General features: G+C 54.3%; 1 protein-coding gene across 3 annotated transcripts in view; it reads right to left on the minus strand.

Annotated features, from left to right (window-relative positions):
* The window catches only part of LOC119091256 (protein Fe65 homolog), a 78,967-nt gene that overhangs the window by 57,815 nt on the left and 4,419 nt on the right, over positions 1-16,733 (minus strand). The window contains exon 1 of one of the 3 annotated variants that reach the window (XM_037213924.1): positions 5,201-5,312. The exons of the other annotated variants lie outside the window; for them this stretch is intronic. The gene's annotated coding sequence lies outside the window, so the exon portion shown is untranslated. Of the gene's footprint in view, positions 1-5,200; positions 5,313-16,733 lie in introns of those variants that run through there. 3 annotated transcript variants of the gene reach the window in all.

Here is a 16,733-nt window from a genome sequence, read left to right on the forward strand (position 1 = left end):
TGCACCCACATTGTAATGCACGGTCAATGTCATATGTGTCTATGTTGCCCCACAGCGAACTGTTCTGTTTGACTACGCTTTGGCCGAATTGCTTCAGTAGGTGGCAAAATTTAAGCAGGTCTGTGTAGCATTAGAACGTAAACTGTACAGCATAGGCTGTATAGTATTAGAACGTAAACTTTGAATCATCCTAAGCTTGCCTTCGCTTACACGGAGCCGATTCGGTCTCCTCCGCTCCCATGTCGTGAGGGTCGGTTCGGGGCTCTGCAAGCACTGCAAACGTGAGTTGATTTCTATTCCAACTTACGAATCTTACTCACGCGTGGGTCCATTCTTGAATCGACTCACACGAGTAGAACGGAGAAGATTAAGGTGAGACCGGTTAATGCAAAGCACGTCTTGTGGAAGGCATACAGTTATGACAAATATTTCGACACTGACGCAAGCGCAAGCATGTGTCCATCGCTCTAATTTTTGGTCACACAGCTTGTCCGAACGAATGGGTTGTTGACTTATCATTTATATATGTGTGTGAACTGGCCGATGAAAATTCCAACACACGTAATTCATTCCACTCTGACTCCGACTAACCCAAATTTACTTGCGGAGTCGATTCCACCCTGGCTCAAACCAAACAAAAAACAACGCTCATCCCTGATCCGACTCTGACCCGGTCGGGGTTCAATGATAAGCCTGGCAAAATGCCAAATTTCCGGAGCTAAAGGCTTTAGGTGGTCAGAGCTTATTTTGAACACGACATTATTATTAATGACCCAAGAACGACGTGACGTTACTTAAAGCGGCATTCCGAACTGATGTTCAAGAACAAATCAATAACACTCCAATGTTTTCCTCTATTGACAAACATATTGCGTTTCAGATGCACCACTCACGACGCATTCGAATAAAGTAAGCACGTGTGTGGCGTCAACTGGTTTAACGCATGATGCAATAAGACATGTAAGGCAGTATATGATATCATATGATGTAGTAGAAAAGAACCATTCACCGTAGTTTTGCTGATTCCCGCGCCGTCTCGCGGAAGCATTAGCAAAGCCATTGCCAAAGTACGCAGGCCATATTCGCACATTGCAGAATACCATCCACGACAAAAGTTTGCTTGGCTCTGTTAAACTTTCTGATGAACTCACTTTAACTTGTTAATTCCTTAGAATTGCTTCTCGGCTGAGTTACCTATGGTTTTCCTACTACTTTCATAAGACAAATACGATTCGCCAGGGTCATGAGAAACTGCTGTCGGTTTTGCCATCCATTCAATAAATATCTGTGTATGATCGTCACACCCGCAGTCAGCTTACAATCGCAAAACCCATTTAAAAGATGATTATATCAGCTGATCATCATCCCAGTCTAGCTTCCTGCCACTTTGATTCGAAGGAAACACAATAGCCCGCTTCAAGAGCGTTTACCTAATATCGACATCCAAGTAACAATCGTAAATCGTGAGACTGATGAGGGTATTCCTAGTGCATATTACACACGCGCGATGATCTTTCCCCATTAAGCATCATCGCAATATCGCGCGGGACACGGTAAATGGCGCCGATGGCACGGCGCCTCACAAGAGACACGGGTATTCGACGCAATACTTGAGCGAGGTGGCATAATTTTTGTTGACGCATTAGTTCGTTCAGTTCAGGGACCAGATACACAGGACGAGGACAGGAAGGGTGGGGGCGGTATATGCTCCCGGCAATAGCACGTTGTCGGGATTTCGAAATGACGATAACTGACACCTTTCCCAAAAACAGCAACATTTTATCTACCTTGCCGCAAACCACTTCTGCGTAGAACACAAGTGCAAAGACCGGCCGCAGTTCAACGCTCACATGGTGGTCATCCTCTCTTGGGTGTGTCATAAAAGCTCTTACAACGTATCTTCAATCCCGCTTACATTCCTGCACTACACAACGCTGATCCACCCGATAAACTAGAGACTGCTGTTTCAGCGTTCTACGACGCGATAATCGACAGCCTTCTACAGGACCTGAGCGCGCCTTTTTTCTACACCGCTCCCCAGGAACAGGTAAACAGGAGTTACCTTGGCCTTGTCGCGCATAATCGTTAACGGGCTACACAGGTCCTACGAGGAAGAGGCGGCTGGCAGCAGTAGGTCCACCCGGTCACAAACAGCTGATGACGTCATACTCGGCCTGGGACGTGGGCACCCGGAGACGTCCCCCTGGCCGCCTCTGCCTCCCCACCCCCAGGCATTAGCGAGCACAGCGGCGGCTGTGCCGGCCCCGCCAGTGGTAGACATTGCAACTGACACTCTCAAGTAAGCCTGGCCCCCGGCCGTAGGGCTGGACGCCGCGTGACCTGTGCTGCACGTCACGTGACTTCACTGACCACACACAAGGCGAATAGTTCACGGCAGCTGACGGCCCGGGCACGAACCCACAACACTGGCACGCTGAGCAACCTGGCATGCTGGAAAAGACTGTTCAAGACAACACAGTCTATCTGTTTAGTAACTATGCTCCTCAATGCGTCATTGATTGCGTCATGGAACGTTTTATGGCGTTGAGGTGCTGCCAAACTACCCGTGCGAAATTGCACCCTAGCACTTATTTGTATCACTTCAAACTAGCCCAGAGATGGCACTGGCCGTGCTGGAAGTGTTGGTTGATCCAAATATCGCTACGCGCCCGCATTAGCCTACGCAAGGAGGGCACGATACAAGCCCTAAGCAGTCAAACAGCAGATATCAATACCGGCCTATCCCACATTTCCGTACCAGCTTCCTGCACACTGATACAGACCAATTATGTTGCAGCCAGCTATGCCTCTGCAAACACATTTCCTACCACACGTTAATGGCACGTCTATCACACGGAAAATGACAGGCCGGAAAATGAGCTCACTATGTTTTTTCAACTGTCTATACACCGACAGTCTGAAGGTAGACTAACTCCAGCAAATGTGCCCTGTCTGCTGGGTTATCAGCCTCAGGAAACTGGCAGCACTGAGAGGCTGCCAAAAGTCAACCCCAAGAGACCGCAGTGCCGGGAGACTGACAGTCTCGGAAGACCGAAAGTCCCGGAGATCGCCGATGCCGCACATCGTGCGTACATCGTGTAATGTCTCCAGTGCAGGCCTGGCAGCCCGTCCGGCAGTGGGCATCATGGCAGCGGCCCTGCGTACTGGTCACATCACGGCAGGCCTCCCTCTGACGCCATGCAGCACCAGCAGCCGCGCCCCACTAAGTGGCGAACGGTGTCCGAATGGCACTTCCGGCGGCACGGGGAATGGTCCGGCTCCAGGCGGCCAGCCGGGACATAAAGCGTCCGGCTCCAGGGCGGCCAGCCGGGACCGGAACATACCGGGACCGGCTCCAGGGCGGCCAGCTCCAGGGCGGCCAGTCGGGACATAAGCCGTCCGGCTCCAGGGCGGCCAGCCGGGACCGGAACATACCGGGACCGGCTCCAGGGCGGCCAGCTACAGGGCGGCCAGCCGGGACATAAACCGTCTGGCTCCAGGGCGGCCAGCCGGGACCGGAACATACCGGGACCGGCTCTAGGGCGGCCAGCTCCAGGGCGGCCAGCCGGGATATACACTGTTCGGTTCCAGGCGGCCAGCCGGGACATACACTGTCCGGTCCCAAGGCGGCCAGCCGGGACATACACTGCCCGGTTCTAGGGCGGCCAGCCGGGACATACACTGTTCGGTTCTAGTGCGGTTGCCGCAGAGCAGGGCAGCAGGCCGGGCCGCCGGAGGACCCGGCCGCGGTGACACAGCTGGACCGCCACGGATCCCGCGGATCCAGCGAGTGACCGCCACGGATCCCGTCCCGGAGCGCGACCATGGTGTGAGTCATGAACAGCTGCGTCAGCTCGTCAGCCATGCAGCTCGGGCTTACAGCTATGCTACTGTGGCATTTGCTGCTACAAAGTGCCCTTAACTCAGCTGGTCGCAAGCCCGAAACGTTGTTGGCAGACACGCAAAACCTATAAGGAGGCTATTTTAGTAGTGCCTATTGCTGTTTTCACCAATTCATATTCGAACAAATGAGACGGACATCTCACATTCTTATGTACCCGTTCCACGCCGCACGCCGTGTGTTAACGTGGTGGACACGCCCTTCACGATAACAATGGAATCCAGGGCATTTATTCAGTGCACATTATTTAGATCATGTTAAGATCCTTGCAGGAAGGTGGGGGAGGACTAAGCGGCGGTTTTAGAGCGCCAAGAGCGAGTATCAAATATACTGGCTGTTCACGGAACACTTAACGGGTTTACCCTCCCAAACCTTATAACCTTCGTCGCCAAATTGACCCAAAAAGAGAGGAAGAAGTTTTCGTTTCACACCATGTTATCTGGTGATAGCCTGATGGTGACGTAAACCAAATGTTTGTTATTCCTTTGTTTCCCCGAGTCCCCCCAAGGATGGTGTAAATGAAACGTTTGTTCTTTCCTTTCTGGTTAATTTCACAACAGACGATTAAACTTGGCAGGTCCATGGTTCCTTTTATCATTCGATAACCCTGCAGCCAAACATCCTGTCAGTTTAGGTGAAGCACATGTATTATACATTTTCGTTGAGTTTAGTTATGGGCAGTTCCAACACCATTTTCAAATGGATGCATTCCAAACATGGGTCTTATACTATCGTTTGACAGCACGGCGGCAGATCAGCTGCTCTGAGCAGCTGCCGAGGCAGACTGCTATTAACACTGCAGTAATACAGGTCAAGCTGGACTTTTACATTGAGCTTGTATCACAAAGATGTTGTAAAGATAGCTGTGTGCTGGCAAATCGAATTCCAAAATGTTAAAATACGTAAAATAGGGATAAAACTGCTAGAAACAAACCCTTACCAAATATCCGAACCAACAGAAAATTTTACCAGGGTGCATGGGTACCTAGGATCTTCAGCAGCCGTCGCATGAATAACATCACAAACTGACACACTGCATAAATTCCGTCACAAAAAAAGGATTCCCCGATAGGTCCAGCTCACTCTCAAAGGTCGTACGGTCAGCTTTTGTTTAGACAGTTTGCTGCGGAAGGCGGGCGGAGGCGCGATCAACGACACAGCGCGCCGGTACGGACAACCCAGGCTGCTCAAGCCGCAGCGACAGTCGGTCGTCCCCAGCCCAATCCGGCGCCCTCCTCGCCGAGCCGACACGCGGACGTAGCGCCCGCCTGCCCCAGCGGGCCGTGGGCAGCAGCTCACCAAGCGGTCGGCTTGCTGCAGCTGCTCCGGACGCGGCGGCGTGTGACCCGGCGGCTGACCTGGTCAGGTCACGGCTCGCTCTCCCGCGCGCTCCGACACTGGCGCCGTGCTGGGCCCGGCGCCGGCGACGGCCGAGCGGCGGCGCCACCGTCGCCGGTCGCTATTGATCCCTGGACGGCGACGCGAGCTGCGCGACCCGGGCTCCTCCCCATCCCCGCAGGCCCCGAGACGGCCGGCGACCGGACCGAACCCGGGCTCCTCCCCATCCCCGCAGGCCCTCCGAGACGGCCGGTGACCGGACAGGACCCGGGCTCCTCCCCATCCCCGCAGGCCCTCCGAGACGGCCGGTGACCGGACAGGACCCGGACTCCTCCCCATCCCCGCAGGCCCTCCGAGACGGCCGGTGACCGGACAGGACCCGGACTCCTCCCCATCCCCGTAGGCCCTCCGAGACGGCCGGCGATGGGACCGGACTGGGACTCTGCTCTCAGTCAGTGCCGGTTTGGGGCAGTCAGCGACGGAACCACGGAACCAGGAACCAGGTCGGGGCGCGACTCCGTCAGCCATCTCCGTGTAAGACGGCCATCCCAGGCACGCAAGGCCCATCGAAACATCGAAACGGGTGTGCAGTGCGACTATGCCATTGGAGCACAGGAGCCTTGCGCTGGGGTGGTCCCGCGTGATGACGCATATTGCCCGCTATGCACAATGATATTTTCGTGAGGCCGATTTCTTAGAGTGCAGATTTTAGTTTCCTTGCGTCTGTTCCCCATTGGTGATTACACGGGTCGAGCAGTTCATCAGTTTAAAATTAACCAAGTAAGGCGTTGGGAAGCTAAGCCCATTTTATCAGCCCGGAGCGCCAGACCCACCGAACCAATAAGAACATCTCATCTAACGCGGCTCCGTATCACATGTGGCGAGCCGGTCATCATCTGGCTGGCGAGCCCGACGGCGTCCGGCAGAGGAGCGAGAACGCCCGGGGCCTGTGCGCACCAGCTCTGTCGGCTCAGCCCGCCTGAGCCTGCGGTAGCCGGAGGCCGGTGCGCCGGCCGCCGGCGCCGACCGTCCCTGGACGGCCATTCTTCCCGACGCCCCGCCATTAGGATCAGGAACAACAATCTGGCCGTCCCGGAGACGGATGGCAGCCGCTCCGAGCGTGGCCAAGATTGCACAAAGCGAACACCCTCCGCCGTCCTCGTCTCTGGTAGTCGATAATCGACCGACGGACCGCCAGCCTGCCGCCCAGGGGTGATGCGTTCTCTTCGCAACACGTTTGTGTGAAAGTAGCACAGTAGCACAGGAGCGCAGCAGCGCAGCCAGCGCAGGACAAGGCGGCATTTTAGGCACACTGCTCCGCGCGAGAAGTCGCCACAGTCGGAGCAGCCTGCTCCCGGCGAGAGGTGACCACAGTCGGGGCAGCCTGCTCCCGGCGAGAAGTGACCACAGTCGGAGCAGCCTGCTCCCGGCGAGAGGTGACCACAGTCGGAGCAGCCTGCTCCCGGCGAGAGGTGACCACAGTCGGAGCAGCCTGCTCCCGGCGAGAGGTGACCACAGTCGGAGCAGCCTGCTCCCGGCGAGAAGTCGCCACAGTCGGAGCAGCCTGCTCCCGGCGAGAGGTGACCACAGTCGGAGCAGCCTGCTCCTGGCGAGAGGTGACCACAGTCGGAGCAGCCTGCTCCCGGCGAGAAGTGACCACAGTCGGAGCAGCCTGCTCCTGGCGAGAAGTCGCCACAGTCGGAGCAGCCTGCTCCCGGCGAGAGGTGACCACAGTCGGAGCAGCCTGCTCCCGGCGAGAGGTGGCCACAGTCGGAGCAGCCTGCTCCCGGCGAGAAGCAATCACAGTCAGAGCAGCCTGCTCCCGGCGAGAAGTCGCCACAGTCGGAGCAGCCTGCTCCCGGCGAGAAGTCGCCACAGTCGGAGCAGCCTGCTCCCGGCGAGAGGTGACCACAGTCGGAGCAGCCTGCTCCCGGCGAGAAGTGACCACAGCCGGAGCAGCCTGCTCCCGGCGAGAGGTGGCCACAGTCGGAGCAGCCTGCTCCCGGCGAGAAGCAATCACAGTCAGAGCAGCCTGCTCCCGGCGAGAAGTCGCCACAGTCGGAGCAGCCTGCTCCCGGCGAGAAGTGACCACAGTCGGAGCAGCCTGCTCCCGGCGAGAAGTGACCACAGTCGGAGCAGCCTGCGGACGCAAGGCGCAGCGAGTCGCCGGTGACCGGACCGCCACCGAACGGGTTGGTGCGCACCCGACGTAACCGGACGGGTGCGGGCCGCTACCGGGCGTGTGCGGGCCGAGAACGGACGTGTGCGGACCACCACCGGACGGGTGCGGGCCGTTCTCGGACGGGTGCGGGCCGCTACCGGGCGTGAGTGGGCCGACACCGGACGTGTGCGGGCCACCACCGGACGGGTAGCAGACGAGTGCGGGACGCCAGCAGACGAGTGCGGGACGCCACGACGCGAACGCCTCGTGCTCCCGGTGCCAGAGGCTGGCGGCGCGTGATCCAGCCAGAGGGCGGCACTACAGAGGCCGGCGTCACGCCAGCTGGTTAGCGCGGGCCAGCTGGTGGTGGTGCCTCACCACCAGACTCATTAACGCGCCCTGTCTCGTGGCCCGGACGGCACAGCGAGAACTCCTATACTACATGCATTTATATCCTTACATTGGCTGCATAGTGCAAACACGCCTCTAAAATGTCACTGCATCAGCGTGTGATAATGATGACTGCGAAATGATGAATGACGATATGATGACTGCCATCGCCAGTGTGCGGTCTGTTGTGGCGGTGCCCGTCCCCTGCATCTGACCCCGTGCCCATCCCCTGCTGCCGCCGCCAGTGTGCGGTCTGTTGTGGCGGTGCCCGTCCCCTGCATCTGACCTCCGTGCCCATCCCCTGCTGCCGCCGCCAGTGTGCGGTTTGTTGTGGCGGTGCCCGTCCCCTGCATCTGACCCCCGTGCCCATCCCCTGCTGCCGCCGCCAATGTGCGGTTTGTTGTGGCGGTGCCCGTCCCCTGCATCTGACCTCCGTGCCCATCCCCTGCTGCCGCCGCCAGTGTGCGGTTTGTTGTGGCGGTGCCCGTCCCCTGCATCTGACCTCCGTGCCTATCCCCTGCTGCCGCCGCCAGTGTGCGGTCTGTTGTGGCGGTGCCCGTCCCCTACATCTGACCTCCGTGCCCATCCCCTGCTGCCGCCGCCAGTGTGCGGTCTGTTGTGGCGGTGCCCGTCCCCTGCATCTGACCCCGTGCCCATCCCCTGCTGCTGCCGCCAGTGAGCGGTCTATTGTGACGGCGCCCGTCCCCTACATCCGACCCCCGTGCCTATCCCCTGCTGCTGCCGCCAGTGTGCGGTCTGTTGTGGCGGTGCCCGTCCCCTACATCTGACCCCGTGCCCATCCCCTGCTGCCGCCGCCAGCGTGCGGTCTGTTGTGGCGGTGCCCGTCCCCTACATCTGACCCCGTGCCCATCCCCTGCTGCTGCCGCCAGTGTGCGGTCTATTGTGACGGCGCCCGTCCCCTACATCCGACCCCGTGCCTATCCCCTGCTGCTGTCGCTAGTTTGCGGTCTTTTGCGGGCGGTACCCATGCACCGATGTTGCGCCTGGTGCCCGCCCCCTTGTCCGGCCTGTTGTGGGTGGTGCCAGCACCCCGTGTCCGGTCTGTTGCGGCGGTGTCGGTCGTTGGACCCCCTGCCCAGGTGGGTGGCGCCGGTCTGGCGGCCGCCTACCGATCGCCGCTGTCGCCGCACTATCGACCGGGCCTGCTCCATTCAGGCCGGCCAGAGGGCGAATTCCAACCTCTTCGGCGGCACACGCCCACACGTCTAACACACCCAGCGTGCATGCACGGGACGGTACAAACGACCCTCACCCTGCACCGTGAACGGGGATCAACGATCGACGATAGTTCGGTTAAACTGCCTGGTAGAGGTGCGAAACTGGGGCGCGGCCAAGGGAGGATTTTGGGATTATTTTTGGCCTTGATTCTGCGTTTTTTACCACGGAATATTCCGGACAGAAAATTACAAATTGGTGTGATGTGTACTCATTAGGCTCCGGAGCCTCCCCTTGAAAAATCCTGGCTGCGCCCCTGGTGCGAACAGTCTTGGCTTGTGGTCAATGTTGATGAAATGCATGACATAATGGAAAATTATGACCCCTTACCTCCAGACACTCGGAGGAATTAGAAACCATATACAGGAGGTAAAAGCGGATCAGAACAATACCATTCGACTTCTCATGATGACTGTTTGCAACGAACTGAACCACTAAAATGGACTTTCTTAGAACACATCTACGAAGTCAACGTTTGTTGTCAGCTGTTAGCAGCCCGCCATACCTCCGATGTCAATATGCAAAACACCACCGGAAGGTAAGCACGTAGGGACTGCGCCCGAGATAGCTTCATTGATTCCGGCTTGGGCTTGGAGATAACAGTCTTTCACGACACATTCGTTCACATCACAAGAACGATTGCTTATCGTGCATGTAGCCTGCAAACGTTTTCTACAACATTCTTCCTGCACCGACTTATTTTAGTCAGCAAAATCATTGCGATCGCGTTCTTTGTTCTTTGCTTGTTCTTTGTTGTTGTTTTCTTTTTGTATCGCGCCGTTTGTTTGGTGTTCGCGGGTACTCATGGTGCGCTCTTCTGACGATCGTTATGTCAGAGTGTGTAATGTATACGTGACTGTATAATCAATACGTGCATGCGTGCGTGCGTGTGCGTGGTTAGGTTTTTTGTTTGTGCGCGTGCACCGTATGCTTTTTAATTAAAAGCTGGACTGCTTCCACCTTTGGGCTTTTGCCTGTTGACCGCTTACGCCCTAATTAACTTTATGTAAGAACTAACAACTCACCTATTGAAGGGAAGAAAGTCAAATACCTTGGTCCGTTCATCGACAAACCTTGGATTTACGCCTAATATTAATCACGTTGCCAGCGTATTCAGTACAAATATTGATATAATTGGTAGAACTAGGTACTTAGTTGATAAAACAGCGTCGAATTTACTCTATAACACTAAAGTTTTTCCTTATTTGAAGTACTGCTTCTTGATTTGGGGTGTTAATTACGCTCTTGATCTAGATAGATTAGTAATTTTACAAAAAGGGAAGTGTGTTTGACAGGTGTGGACGCTCCACAAACTTCAAAACCAACCATTTAACGGCACAAAATTTTAAAACCATTGGATACCTATACATCCCAAATGTGAATAGTGACGCACAGATTCACAACCAGAGAGCTTTTTAGATCACTTGATTCAATATATAAACTTTACGAATCTAACGAAACGCATATGAGGCGAATAAAACTTGTACATCATCAAATCTAACTCAAAATGTAAGTCATTTACAATATCTTGCGTAAGCCCTAGACTGTGGAACAAAAGAATGATTTCATATTTTCCAAACATGGCTGATATCCCCGGATCAAAAACTTGTGTAAAGAATATCACCTGCAACGACTGTGCCAACACATATAAGCGTAACCAACATACCTGAAGACCTTGCAATGATGATTTAGTTTTGCCTGGTAATTGCTCCTACGATTTGTGTGACTGATACCCCTTGCTAACAATGCAAATGGGTGCTAGTAGTTTAATGGGTGTTTTTTAGCTGGCCTCCATTAACTGACTTTGGCTCTGGCTACTTTAAGCTTTTTCTCGCATGATTTGCCATTGCCTGCTGCATTACACGAATCCTGCCGGGTTGCACCACCTCTTCGTCTGCTTCTTAACTTTCGTTTCTATTTCTCCGCTGGTAGAAGTGCTGCGACTTGATTTTATGTTCTCTGGTGTTATTGTACGGTTTACTGCGCCGTTGGGTTAGAGGGACACCCCAGGTTACTTGTTCTTTGGTAACGGTGTACAAAAAAACAAACAGAAAAAACAAACAACAAAAGCCACAAAAACTGTCTAAACATGAAGTAGGACGCCACGCAATGTACGACGGTGACGTGGCCATGGCTGAGCAGACATCTTGAACACCAGATTCAGACTGTCCAAACTCTGCTTCCGCCAAAAGGTGCATACAATGTCTTCAGTTTACCAACTCTGCGGCCAGAACGTTGGTTCGTCGCCCGCCGTCGGCGACTGGTGACGCCATGTACGCGTGTCTACCAGCGACAGGTGACGCTACGCGTGCGTGTCCTCGTTGTCATTTAATGGTCCAAATGTACGCCGCTGATAAAGAGGCTCTAACAGCCAATGTCGGCTGGCATGAGTGTCGGAGAGGCTCCGGCTGGCCTAACGGGTGACACATGAGTCGCTGGGTGGCTGGATCGGAGAAAACAGCAAGACCCACAAAACCCTTGGTGGCCTCGTCTGACACCGGGAACGACATCCGTTCCCAATCAGACCAAGGGATGTCGTCTGCTGTCAATAGAGCTCCCGATGAGGCTCTTTTTCCCCATCAGCGCCCGAAGAGACTATGTGCTCCCATCGTGCCAACAGACGTCACCTACTTCCGCCAGGGGATGACATGCGTTATCTGCTCCCACCAAATCCCAGAGATATCGACCGTTCCCCAGAGCCAAGATTCTCTACCTGCCCTTATAGCTAAGATTCTCTACCTGTCCCTAAGAAATGTCTGCTGATGTTTATGCCGGGCACCACAGACATTTCCTGCTTCCACCAGAGCCACAGACACTGCCTGCTTCCATCGGCCAGGAGACGGGACCTACTCCTGCTATGGCCAGGAGATGGCGCCCACTTCTGCCACAATCAGGAGGGGCCGCCTGGTCCCGTCATGACAAGGAGATGGCACCTGCGCCCAAAATAGATCCCATGAGGCGACATCTGCTCCCATCTTGATGTGGAAATGCCGCCTAGTGTTGCCCAAACAGATGGCGTCTGATCTCGCCAGAGCCGGGAGACGGCGCTCGCTCTCGCCACAGTCAGGGGACACCGCCTAATGCCGCCCGAGCAGGAGACGGCGTCTGATCTCGCCAAAGCCAGGAGGCCGCGCCTCCTCTCGCCAGAGCCAGGAGACGCCGCGTAGTGCCGTCCGAGCAGGAGACGGCGCCTGTCCCCGTCCGAGCAAGAGACGGCGCCTGCTCTCACCAGGACCAGGAGGCGACACCTGCCCTCGCCAGAGCCGGGAGACGGCACTCGCTCTGACGGCAGATGCCGGAGATGCTGCCCGCTCTGGTCAGAGATCTCCGAGACGCGGCCGTCGAGTCGACGCGGCGGCGTTCGTCGGCGTCGCCCGCGAGCGGAAGACAGTGCGCGTATTGATCGGCCGGCCGGCGCGGTGACTCACCACCGGCTCTGACGTCACGCGCCCCAAGGGCGGGGCCGTGACCGCCCTGACACGGGCCGGCCCGCGCCGGTCGGCCGGATCGCGCCGGAACGGCCCGGAACGTCGCCGCTGCCGCTGGCCGGCGCTGGGCGGAAAACGGTGCCGAATGGTACGTCGGTCCTCCGGATGGGGTCGGCATAGGGCGGCATGGCGGGGTCGTGACGGGCGTAAGGTCAGCAGCTGCCAAAGACGGGGCGCGGGGCGACACAGGGATCGCAGCGAAGGCATTCGCCGGTGGCAGCCGGCGATGGGCGCACAGGCTAGGCCCGCCCAACGTAATGAGAATCCCAACGGCTGGTATCGTCCTCGCTAACCGAGCGGCACGCCACGCAATAGGCGTGCAAAGCTTCCAGAGAGCACCCTGTTGAGTTTTTCGAACACAAACAGAGCGCGCGGTCGTCTTTCCGAATCTTACGGGATTTTTGGGTTCGATCATTCCGCACACAAGCAGCGACAGCACCCACGCAATACAGCTAACACGGTACACACCTCAAATGGACATCGCGTGAGGCCTTCAAACACTTACCTCGAGATGGCAGCGACAACGCCTATAGCTGACATTTCACAGGACGGCATACCCAACCCTTTTGCGCCACTGTCGGTGATCTTTATGTGAGCCTATCACACAAATTCTATCACGAACCCCTCCTTTAAGTTAGTGACGTTGACCGGCTGTGTGGCGTCACGCCATTCCAAAATAGCGCTCGGCTCCGAGGTCCGCAATGCCGAACACCGATAGCATATACAATTCTGATGCATGTATTTCACAACGAGGTATGGCGTCCGCGACTCTGACGCAATACGTCCACTTCATTTGCGCTTGGTTTCGGTATCGACTGGATTGGAGCCCTTCCGACCAGACCACTTCCGGGCTGCATCCGGTTGGAGAATAACGGAGAATGGTGGGGGTGAGACTGCATACATCTGGGAGCCAACCGCCACGCTACCAAGATGTAACTCGCACAGGACCCTCTTTGAGGAATGAATGCGCGCTGGGGCGGGGCCCCGCCAGAGCGCACTTAATCCCGCTCCTAGTTGGTGCGTGCAGCTTGTCCCGGATAGTGGGCCGTTGCTGGATCCAGGTTGAAGCCCAAGTGAGGAAAGAGCGCTAAACTTTTTTGATCTTGTGACAGACCAGACAAAGGTTTGACGCGCGTCTCTCTCTCTCTCTCTCTCTCTCTCTCTCTCTCTCTCTCTCTCTCTCTCTCTCTCTCTCTCTCTCTCGTGCGCGTCAAAATATACCTGCAGCAGCTATCATACATAGCCTTTCAGGTGATTGGAATAACGACAGCGCCTAACGAGGGTCTGTGTTGGCAAGGGGCCCCGAGTCATCCAGAGACAGTCTCCGCGGAGGCCACAAGAGCCTAGAGGGCCCACGGGGTCCGACGATGAAGGACCCGGTTGGAGGATCTAAGGGTACGAAGGACTGGCCAGGATCCTATTCAGGGGTCCCGGCCTGCGGGACGGGCCCTCAAATAGCGGTCCAAGAACCCTTTGCGTCAATTGAAGACCTCTTTTGTCGATGTGGGCCTATATGCTGGACAGGCACCACCATTACCATACAGTCGGCTCCGTAGTATGGGCTTGAGGGCCCACTTCCCAATCAGCTACAAAGCCGGGGCCTCTGATTTACACTGGTCTGAGGTATTGTATCTGTCAGGAGCCCACAGCGTCTAACAGAAGTTCGCAAGGGCCTCCAGCCGACCAAGGGAAGTGTTCGATGAAGCCCGAAACGGGGCCCGGGCGGCCTATCGGAACCCATGATCAAAGGCCCGGTTGGAGGGCACATTGGAGGGCTCGAAAGACTGGCTGTAGGTCGCAAAGACTGGCAAGGACAGCGATGGCCTGGGCTGCAATTTCCGTAAAACCGAACGGCGTTGGTCACTGTAACACCACGTGGCGAGCACCGTACGCGCTGCGCAGCCTGGGGAGATTGCGACACCTGGCGTCGAGTTTTTTTTTTCTGAGAAATGCGGGAGCACATGCTTGTAGCTACGGAACATAAGTTGCATTACTATTTTATTCTGACTGAAGTTTGAACATTCCCAGGCAAAGATGGCTTGGCCATGTCAAAACAAATTGTCCAACCATTTTTATCTTCAATCTAAATTCGCGGGAACCTTCCTGTCTCTCTACAACCCAGATACAAATTGTGACAAAGTTTCTGAGCTATATCGGTATAAAAAACCCAAAGGAACATCGTAAGGCGCGAAGTGTCGGCGATGCGTTCCATGCAGTCGTTTAACGCACGATTTTTGTCAGTTTACTGACCACAAACTTCAGGCAGAATTGATTTCGTGGTAGCATCTGGCTTATAGTCGTTATCACGACTATATACCTTCGTAGCTTATATAGCGTCGTAGCTTTTATATATATATATATATATATATATATATATATATATATATACATATATATATATACATGTATATATATATATATACATATCTATATATCTATATATATATATATATATATATATATATATATATGTATATATATACATATACATACACACATATATATATATATATATATATATATATATATATATATATATATATATATATATATATATATATATATATACACATATATACATGTATATATATACATATATATATATATATATATATATATATATATATATATATATATTTATATATATATATATATACATAATCTTAAAAAACATGAAAACGTGCCCTCGTTGAAGCATGGGCCATAACCGACGATTCTGGGAGCCCTGTTCCTATCAGCGGCCCTTTGCCAACCCTGTGCCCCCTTTGCCATGGCTATGTCTATGCATGCTATGGCCTATGCATGCTTTTCCTTTCTTGTGCTCTCAAACTAATCAAGCCTCCCCTGATCAGGGAGTCAATGAGGTACAGAACACCATCGAGGTGCCCTCCCTGGGGTTTTTTAAGGCACATCTTTCCCGCATGTTGTGCAATCGTGCCCGCTTTTGTGTCATTTAGGGCATTCATTACACGTCTTTGAATACAACAATGTCTCCTCGGCATCTGGCTTCCGAAAAGTGACCTTTTTAGGAACACTGCACGGCAATATTCGGCCGGGGATGGCGGCGGGCAAAAACCGATAGACGCCGCTTGCGGCGGCGGGACGTCAGCTGTTGCAGTAGCAGGGCCCTGCATTACACATATATGCTCAAAACAAGCAAACCTAGATGTCATATGCTCAGAATGAAACAGCTGACTGGTTTGCGTAACTTTCATGGCGGGGTGGGTCGCCTCCACGAGTACATACTTTGAGCTTCATGAAACCGGTCCACGCTGACTGACCTCAAACTACAACCTAAAATTTTCAGGCATTGCGCATGCCCACCCACCTTTGGGTTTTGGAACGGTTAGGCTCCACATTAATAGCCTAGAAATTTTAGCCAGATCGTGAAAGTCCTGAGTATCGATGTCAACTTGATATAAAACTGCTGCTAGTTTACCACGCGTCCCAAATCTTGGCTTGGCCTGGGTCAGTCATACCCTAACGTCCAAGTTCTTGGCGCGACGCCAGGCCATACCTCTGATCGGGCAAATCAAGGTAAAATACCACCGATCCATCATTATGAATATGCATGCCATCATCAAAAGCTTATTGCAAATTTCGGCGGTTGCATGGGCGATTATCGGTCCAGATGAGTGCAGCCTGGTACGTCCGTTTAAAATGCATCGTAAAAACGGCGTTTGGTTATCATCTGAAATAGTGATTTTTTAAAGATGCTGCAGTGGGTTCTAAAACTTGGTTAGAGAGTCCCCAAAGAGCCTTAAAAGGAGCGCCGCCACTGAGTAATTAAGGTGCACCCATGAGACAAGCAGCGGTAGTTTCGGGCTAATCGAACTAGCCTCTCACTATCCCGCTGGTTGGATGGAGGGGAGGGGGCTGATCTCGTTCCACGTCCTGGCACGGTTCCTGGAGCTGGCGAGCGCCTTTCTGGAACGCGCTGTTCTGATGCCCAGAAGACAGGTGACGCTCTCCCTATTACACCGTGCTACATCAGTTGGCCTGGACGCAAACGCTGCGGCGCATCTTTGTGTGCCTCGATGCACATAGCATGGCGCCTGGCTTGTTCACAGCTACGACCCTTTGGTATTATCGCTGCTTCCTCCGCCTCCGGCATTTCGTAAATATATCATCATCTGGTATCATGTTGCATATCCGCATCGCATTTCTATTTTACATATGCTTTATATTCGCTGCATCGCAATGCACGCACTGAAATTAT

This window comes from Pollicipes pollicipes, unplaced genomic scaffold (assembly GCF_011947565.3).
Source record: "Pollicipes pollicipes isolate AB1234 unplaced genomic scaffold, Ppol_2.1 Scaffold_3447;HRSCAF=4054_pilon_pilon_pilon, whole genome shotgun sequence".
Taxonomy (NCBI): Eukaryota; Metazoa; Arthropoda; class Thecostraca; order Pollicipedomorpha; family Pollicipedidae; genus Pollicipes; species Pollicipes pollicipes.